At 38.4% G+C, this 9,736-nt stretch overlaps 1 non-coding gene across 1 annotated transcript; it reads left to right on the top strand.

Moving 5' to 3' along the window:
* Positions 1-322: 322 nt before the first annotated feature.
* Positions 323-430, top strand: LOC112724728 (small nucleolar RNA R71). Its single transcript, XR_003163877.1, has one exon. It is a non-coding gene; the product is annotated as a small nucleolar RNA R71 (small nucleolar RNA).
* Positions 431-9,736: the final 9,306 nt, after the last annotated feature.

The following is a 9,736-nucleotide window of genomic DNA, read 5'->3' as shown; positions in this document are numbered from 1 at the left end:
CTTGAGTACTGTTGGATGCAGCTTGCATTCCATTTAGACTCTGAGAAATCATATTGACTTACTGAGTCAATATTTTATTCTGAGCTAATATAGCATTCAGAGTATCAATTTCAAGAACTCCCTTCTTCATAGGCGTCCCATTATTCACAGGATTCCTCTCAGAAGTGTACATGAACTGGTTATTAGCAACCATGTCAATGAGTTCTTAAGCTTCTGCAGGCATTTTCTTTAAGTGAATGGATCCACCTGCAGAAGTATCCAATGACATCTTAGATAACTCAGACAGACCATCATAGAATATATCCAGGATGGTCCATTCTGAAAGCATGTCATAAGGACACTTTTTGGTCAGTTCTTTGTATCTCTCCCAAGCTTCATAGAGGGATTCACCTTCTTTCTGTCTGAAGGTCTGAACATCCACTCTAAGCTTGCTCAGCTTTTGAGGAGGAAAGAACTTGGCTAAGAAAGCCTTGACCAGCTTATCCCAAGAGTTAAGGCTATCCTTAGGTTGAGAGTCCAACCATAATCTAGCTCTGTCTCTTACAGCAAAAGGGAAAAGCATGAGCCTGTAGACTTCAGAATCTACTTCATTAGTCTTAACAGTATCACATATCTGCAAGAATTCAGTTAAGAACTGAAAAGGATCTTTAGATGGATGTCCATAAAACTTGCAGTTCTGCTGCATCAGAGAAACTAGCTGAGGTTTCAGCTCAAAATTGTTTGCTCCAATGGTAGGGATGGAGATGCTTCTTCCATGTAAATTGGAATTAAGTGCAGTAAAGTCACCAAGCATCCTCCTTGCATTATTATTATTTTCGGCTGCCATCTCCTCTTCTTGTTAAAAAATTTCTGAAAGGTGCTTGCTGGATTGTTGTAATTTAGCGTCTCTTAGTTTCCTCTTCAGAGTCTTTTCAGGTTCTGGATCTGCTTCAACAAGAATATTCTTGTCCTTGCTCCTGCTCATATGAAAAAGAGGGACAGAAAAATAATAATAATAGGGGTCCTTTTTACCACAGTATAGAGGTCCGTGTATGAGTAGAAGAAAAGAAGAAGAAAAAATTCGAACACAGATGGAAGAGGGGGTTCAAATTTGGGTGAGATGAAGTGTTAGTAGATGAATAAATAAATAGAAGGAGATGAAAGAGAATGAGAATTTTCGAAAATTATTTTTGAAAAAGAGTTAGTAATTTTCGAAAATAGTTTTTGAAAAAGGTTAGTAATTTTCGAAAATTAAAATAAAAAATTAAAATAATTAGTTAATTAAGAAGAAATTTTTGAAAAAGAGGAAAGATATTTTCGAAAATTAGAGAGAGAGAGAGTTAGTTAAGTAGTTTTGAAAAAGATAACAAACAAACAAAAAGTTACTTAGTTAGTTGAAACAAATTTGAAAATCAATTTTGAAAAGATAAGAAGATAAGAAGTTAGAAAAGATATTTTAAAATCAAATTTTTGAAAAAGATAAGATAAGAAGATATTTTTGAAAAGATATGATTGAAATTAGGTTTGAAAAAGATTTGATTTTTAAAATCACAATTAATGACTTGATTCACAAGAAATCACAAAATATGATTCTAGAACTTAAAGTTTGAATCTTTCTTAACAAGTAAGTAACAAACTTGAAATTTTTGAATCAAAACATTAATTGATGATGTTATTTTCGAAAATTAGGAGATAAAGATAAGAAAAAGATTTTTGCAAAATATTTTTAAAATTTTCGAAAATAACTAAGAAAAATGAAAAAGATTTGATTTTTGAAAAAGATTTTGAAAAAGATAAGATTTTTAAATTTGTGAAAAAGTCAATCAAATTTTCGAATTTATGAGAAGAAAAGGGAGAAGATTTTTTTTTATTTTTGAATTTTTAATGATGAGAGAGAAAAAACATGAAAATGATTCAATGCATGAAAATTTTGGATCAAAACAATGAATGCATGCAAGAGTGCTATGAATGTCAAGATGAACACCAAGAACACTATGAAGATCATGATGAACATCAAGAACATATTTTTGAAATTTTTTTTTTAATGCAAAGAAAACATGCAAGATACCAAACTTAGAAATCTTTCATGTTTAGACACTATGAATGCAAGAATGCATATGAAAAACAAGAAAAGACACAAATCATGAAAACATCAAGATCAAACAAGAAGACTTACCAAGAACAACTTGAAGATCATGAAGAACACTATGAATGCATGAATTTTTCGAAAAATGCAAGATAAATATGCAATTGACACTAAACTTGAAAATTGACTCAAGACTCAAACAAGAAACACAAAATATTTTTGATTTTTATGATTTTATGATTTTTTGGATTTTTCAAAAATTATTTGAAAAATAAAAATAAGGATTCCAAAATTTTTAATATGAATTCCAGGAATCTTGCACTCTTATTCTAAAGCTCCAATCTGAGGGTTAGGCATGGCTTAATAGCCAGCCAAGCTTTAGTATGTAACTCAAACATGCCACAGCTGACATACCCATTGGAAGCCCCTATCTAAAAGAATTAGACATGGCTTTACAGCCAGCCAGGCTTCAACATGCTTCATGAAACTCTAGAATTCATTCTTAAAAATTCTGAAGAAAAATATATTTTTGAAAACATTTATTTTAAAATTTTTTCGAAAACAAAGGAGAAAATTTTTGAAAAATTCTTGAAAATAAAACAAAAAGAAAATCACCTAATCTGAGCAACAAGATGAACCGTCAATTGTCCAAACTCAAACAATCCCCGGCAACGATGCCAAAAACTTGGTGCACAAAATTGTGATCTCAGGCAACGGCGTCAAAAACTCTGTACGCACGTCTTAATAAATTGTTTTTCATTCACAACTTCGATACAACTAACCAGCAAGTGCACTGGGTCGTCCAAGTAATAAACCTTACGTGAGTAAGGGTCAATCCCACGGAGATTGTTGGTATGAAGCAAGCTATGGTCACCTTGTAGATCTCAGTCAGGCGGATATAAAATAATTATGGAGTTTTCGAAAATATATAATAAGATAAGGATAGAAATACTTATGTAAATCATTGGTGAGAATTTCAGATAAGCGCATAGAGATACTTTCGTTCCTCTGAACCTCTGCCTTCCTGCTGTCTTCATCCAATCAATCCTACTCCTTTCCATGGCTGGCTTTATGTAAGGACATCACCATTGTCAATGGCTACTTTTGATCCTCTCTGGAAAATTGTCCGATGCGCTGTCACTGCATGGCTAATCATCTGGAGGCATCACCCTTGTCAATGGCTGCATCCTATCCTGTTGTGAAAATGGTCCAAATGCTCTGTCACAGCACGGCTAATCATCTGAGGTTCTCGATCATACTGGAATAGGATTCATCCTCCTTTTGCGTCTGTCACTACGCCCAGCACTCGCGAGTTTGAAGTTCGTCACAGTCATTCAATCCCAGAGTCCTACTCGGAATACCACAGACAAGGTTTAGACTTTCCGGACTCTCATGAATGCCGCCATCAATCTAGCTTATACCACGAAGATTCTGGTTAAGAGATCCAAGAGATACTCATTCAATCTAAGGTAGAACGGAAGTGGTTGTCAGGCACACGTTCGTGGGGAATGATGATGATTGTCACGTTCATCACATTCATGTTGAAGTGCGAATGAATATCTTAGAAGCGGAATAAGTTGAATTGAATAGAAAAATAGTAGTACTTTGCATTAATCTTTGAGGAACAGCAGAGCTCCACACCTTAATCTATGGAGTGTAGAAACTCTACCGTTTGAAAATACATAAGTGAATAGAGGGTAAGCATGGCCGAGTGTCCAGCCTCCGATGGAGGTCTAGAGATCTAAAAATGATCAAAAGATGTCTAATACAATAGTAAGAAGTCCTATTTATAATAAACTAGCTACTAGGGTTTACAGAAGTAAGTAATTGATGCATAAATCCACTTCCGAGGCCCACTTAGTGTGTGCTTGGGCTAAGCTTGAATGTTACACGTGTAGAGGTCAATCTTGGAGTTGAACGCCAGTTTGTAATGTATTTCTGGCGTTCAACTCTGGCTTGTGACTTGTTTCTGGCGTTTAACTCCAGACAGCAGCGTAGAACTGGCATTCAACGCCCTTTTACATCGTCTAAACTCGACTAAAGTATGGACTATTATATATTGCTGGAAATCCCTGGATGTTTACTTTCCAACGTAATTGGAAGCGCGCCATTTTGAGTTCTGTAGCTCTAGAAATCCACTTTGAGTGCAGGGAGGTCAGAATCCAACAGCATCAGCAGTCCTTCTTCTACCTCTGAATCTGATTTTTGCTCAAGTCCCTCAATTTCAGCCAGAAAATACCTGAAATCACAGAAAAATACACAAACTCATAGTAAAGTCTAGAAATGTGAATTTAACATAAAAACTAATGAAAACATCCCTAAAAGTAACTAGATTCTACTAAAAACATACTAAAAACAATGCCAAAAAGCGTATAAATTATCCGCTCATCAAGGCCCGACAGAGAAGTCGGACCAATGAAATGATCACTAAAAAGGGACAAAGACATCTCGCAAAGGCCAAAGAAAGGTAAAAAATGCTTCGCTGAAAGGTACAAGTTTGGCAAAAAAGACAATTACTTAAAAGCGAAAGCACAAGTTGAAACGGCGCTAAAAAGTCATCCAACTAAACTATAAAGAAAAAGGTTCCTCATCGGAACACTACCTAAAAGGTTGTTGGAATATGACTAAAAAGCCCGAACAAGTGAGGACAAACAGGTCGGCACCCAAAAGGACATAACCTAAAGGGACAAATACAACCTCGACAAGAACAAGCGAAAAGCCAAAAAGGTTGAAAAACAACTTAAGGCTCAAAGGTGCTTAGCTCAAAAGGATACAACTTCGCTTAAAGAAAGCACGATCTCAAATTGAGGCTAAAAAGTCGTCCAAAACAAAATAGAAAGGAACTATACCTAAAAGGTTATAAGGACTTGACTAAAAAGCTCGGACGGAAACCTAAGAGGCAAACTCAACTAAAGAGCCCGAACGGCTAGGAGTAAGGTAGCTGACCAAAAGGATCAGACAAGTCAAACTCCCTCTAAGCAAAGGTTGCAAAACAACCTCCAAATATATACATCTCAACACAGATAAAAATTATCAAAATTAAAACATTAAAAGACTCAAAGGCTGCCTGAGGGGCAGCCCAAGAGTTTAAAAGTGTTTTTCAAAATAAAAGTTGCTAAGAAGCAACTAAGTGTCAAGGAAATCATCCACAGAAACTTACAAAACAACAAGTTCAGCAAAAGTCCACAAGTCGAACTGTACATATACATGAGCATAATAAAAATTCATCAAGGATCCGAAGTCGCCTCGACAGCTACATCTTTAGGAGAGGGAGGCCTGGTTGCGAGAGGGGTGGCATTGACAACTCCATCTGGGCCATTCAATATTTCCACGTCAGGATCGGACCTAGGAGGAACCACCTCGGCAGAAGGAGTTGAAGAGGCTGAAACTGCAGAAGCTTTGGCTGGTGGCACAAGAGGGAGACCCTCATCTTCATCATCTGGGGCAGGCACGATCTTGCCGTCCTCCACTACATTATCCAGACTGAATAAAGTGAGGTCGAGCTCAGGGGCAAGAACTCAGACCTGGGCCTTCAAATTTTCATATGCATCGGTCACACTGTCCACCATGTGACCTTGGAGCTCAGCGTAATCAGCCTGGGCAGACTGAAGCCTCTCCTTAATTTCCAGCAGCTCACCATAGGTACGGGTGTAGCTCTCCTTGTACTTTTTTGCCGTTTTTTCAGCCAGATTCGCAGTTGCCTCAGCAGCAGTAGCTCGGGGTTTCTCCTTCTCCACATCCAACTCCAATTTAGCCACCCTAGCATCCAGCTCATCCTTCAAACCCTTAATTCTATCAAACTCCGACTTGGCGTCTTCCATAAAGGCCTTAGTCGCATGAATAGGAGAATCCCGGACAACACAAAATAAGGCCGCACCCAGGTTGGCCATCCGAATACTATTGCTAGTAATAAAATCCAGATGATGAAGGATGGACACATCATCCAACGGAACTTTACCATGAGGAGATATCACCTCGGTGGCAAAACCCACGCCGTCAAAATCCTTGCTATTCAGATCATAAGTACCAATAGTTTTTTGCCACTTTGGAGGAGGACCAGCAGCAGTAGGAGAGGAGGCAACACCAGAGGTCGGTTGAATAGGGTCAGATGGAATTGTCTAAACTTGTGGTGTCGGAATGATCTTCCTCGGGCCTGAAGTGTCAGAAGTCAGCTTCTTCGGGGGCACCTGAGAAGACCCTTCTCCCGAGGTCTTCGCCGTCAAGTTTTGTGCAGCCTTCGCCTTCTTAGCCCTACGAAAGGCATTCATTGAGTCTGAAGACTTTACCATTTCTGAAAAGGAAGTCAAGAAAACAGTTACAATCATAGATGAAGGCAGACTCCCAAGCCAATACAAAAGAAGACTTTGCACAAAAGAAGAGCTCGGGCACTACCTAGCTCGGCACTGAGGAGGGAAGGATCTCTTAGAAATCTCTTTGTGTCCAGATGAGGAGGCTTCCCCCAGTGCTCCTCCAAAATATTCCCAAAAGCTTGTTCCACCTCATATAAACTCTCCTAAGGATATTTGAGAACTATAGGATCTTTTTGCCACCATAAAGGAAAGGTTGGCTCATTATTTTCATCTAAAAAGAAAGGTCGAGCATCCTAAACAGCTCGAACCTTAAAGTAGTAGTTCTTAAAATTCCGGAAAGACTCATCAAACATCGAAAACACTTTCTTACCTTGGGTAGTCTGAAAAGAAATTCAAGAAGCTTTCTTCTTGGCCACTGGTGCGCAGAAATTGTGATTACACTTTGATTATGAAAAATTCATTGCTCTTTCTTTTCCTGGCAATGGCGCCAAAAACATGATGCCAATACCATGGTTCACAACTTCGCACAACTAACCAGCAAGTGCACTGGGTCGTCCAAGTAATACCTTACGTGAGTAAGGGTCGAATCCCACGGAGATTATTGGTATGAAGCAAGCTATGGTCACCTTGTAAATCTCAGTTAGGCGGATAATAATTGATTATGGAGTTTTCAAAAATAGAGAAGAAAACAAGGATAGAAATACTTATGTAGATCATTGGTGAGAGTTTCAGATAAGTGTGTAGAGATGCTTTCGTTCCTCTGAACCTCTGCTTTCCTGCTACCTTCATCCAATCAATCTTACTCCTTTCTATGGCTAGCTTTATGTAAGGATGTCACCGGTGCCAATGGCTACTTTCGATCTCTCTCGGGAAAATGATCCAAATGCTCTGTCACAGCACGGCTAATCGTCTGGAGGCATCACCTTTGTCGTTGGTTGCATCCTATTCCTCCCTGTGAAAATGGTCCGATGCGCTGTCACTGCATGGCTAATCATCTGGAGGTTCTCGATCATACTGGAATAGGATTTACTATCCTTTTGCGTCTGTCACTACGCCCAGCACTCGCGAGTTTGAAGCTCGTCACAGTCATTCAATCCCAGAATCCTACTCGGAATACCAGGGACAAGGTTTAGACTTTCTGGATTCTCATGAATGCCGCCATCAATCTAGCTTATACCACAAAGATCCCAATATCTCGGACTCGGTCCCCTGTATTAGTAATCTAAGAGATACTCGTTCAATCGAAGGTAGAACGGGAGTGGTTGTCAGGCACGCGTTCATAGGGAATGATGATGATTGTCACGTTCATCACATTCAGGTTGAAGTGTGAATAAATATCTTAGAAGTGGAATAAGTTGAATTGAATAGAAAATAGTAGTACTTTGCATTAATCTTTGAGGAATAGCAGAGCTCCACACCTTAATCTATGGAGTGCAAAAACTCTACCGTTGAAAATACATAAGTGAAAGGTCCAAGCATGGCTGAATGGCCAGCCCCTCTGATCTAAGAACCAGGTGTCCAAAGATGATTCCAAAGATTCAAAGATTCAAAGATGTCTAATACAATAGTAAAAAGTCCTATTTATAATAAACTAGCTACTAGGGTTTACAGAAGTAAGTAATTGATGCATAAATTCACTTCCGGGGCCCACTTGGTGTGTGCTTGGGCTGTGCTTGAATGTTGCACGTGTAGAGGTCCTTCTTGGAGTTGAACGCCAGCTTTTGTGCCAGTTTGGGCGTTGAACTCCACTTTGCAGCTTGTTTCTGGCGCTGGGCGCCAGAATTGGGCAGAGAGCTGGCGTTGAACGCCAGTTTGCGTCATCTAAACTTGGGCAAAGTATGGACTATTATATATTGCTGGAAAGCCCTGGATGTCTACTTTCCAAGCAATTGGAAGCACGCCATTTTGAGTTCTGTAGCTCCAGAAAATCCATTTTGAGTGCAGGGAGGTCAGAATTCAACAACATCAGCAGTCCTTCTTTAACCTCTGAATCTGATTTTTGCTCAAGTCCCTCAATTTCAGCCAGAAAATACCTGAAATCACAGAAAAACACACAAACTCATAGTAAAGTCCAGAAATGTGAATTTAACATAAAAACTAATGAAAACATCCCTAAAAGTAACTAGATCCTACTAAAAACATACTAAAAATAATGCCAAAAAGCGTATAAATTATCCGCTCATCACAACACCAAACTTAAATCGTTGCTTGTCCCCAAGCAACTGAAAATCAAATAGGATAAAAAGAAGAGAATATACTATAAATTCCAATCTATCAATGAAACATAGCTTCAATCAGATGAGCGGGACTTGTAGCTTTTTGCCTCTTGAATAGTTTTGGCATCTCACTTTATCCATTGAGGTCCAGAATGATTGGCATCTATAAGAATTCAGAGTTCAGATAGTGTTATTGATTCTCCTAGTTCAGTATGATGATTCTTGAACATAGCTTCTTTATGAGTCTTGGCCGTGGCCCTAAGCACTTTGTTTTCCAGTATTACCACCGGATACATAAATGCCACAGACACATAATTGGGTGAACCTTTTCAGATTGTGACTCAGCTTTGCTAAAGTCCCCAATTAGAGGTGTCCAGGGTTCTTAAGCACACTCTTTTTTTGCTTTGGACCTTGACTTTAACCGCTCAGTCTCAAGTTTTCACTTGACACCTACACGCCACAAGCACATGGTTAGGGACAGCTTGGTTTAGCCGCTTAGACCAGGATTTTATTCCTTTAGGCCCTCCTATCCACTGATGCTCAAAGCCTTGGGATCCTTTTTATTTGCCCTTGCCTTTTGGTTTTAAGAGCTTTGGTTTTTTCTGCTTGCTTTTTTCTTTTTCTTTCTATTTATTTTTTTTTTCGCCTATATATTTTTTTCTGCAAGCTTTGTTCTTTGCTACTTTTTCTTGCTTCAAGAATCATTTTTATGATTTTTCAGATTATCAAATAACATGTCTCCTAGTCATCATTCTTTCAAGAGCCAACATATTTAACATTCTTAAACAACAACTTCAAAAGACATATGCACTGTTTAAGCATACATTCAGAAAACAAGAAGCATTGTCACCACATCAATATAATTAAACTAAGTTCAAGGATAAATTCGAAACTCATGTACTTCTTGTTCTTTTGAATTAAAACATTTTTCATTTAAGAGAGGTGATGGATTCATAGGACATTCATAACTTTAAGACAAAGTTACTAATTACTAATGATCATGTAATGAAGACACAAACATATATAAGCACTTAACATAGAAAACGAAAAACAGAGAAAGTAAGAACAACGAATGAGTCCACCTTAGTGATGGTGGCGTTTCCTTCATGAGGAACCAATGATGTCCTTGAGCTCTTCTATGTCTC

Source organism: Arachis hypogaea, chromosome 11 (genome assembly GCF_003086295.3).
Source record: "Arachis hypogaea cultivar Tifrunner chromosome 11, arahy.Tifrunner.gnm2.J5K5, whole genome shotgun sequence".
NCBI lineage: Eukaryota > Viridiplantae > Streptophyta > Magnoliopsida > Fabales > Fabaceae > Arachis > Arachis hypogaea.
Note: the sequence above shows the minus strand (reverse complement) of the source record. Positions and strands in the feature narration are given on the sequence as shown.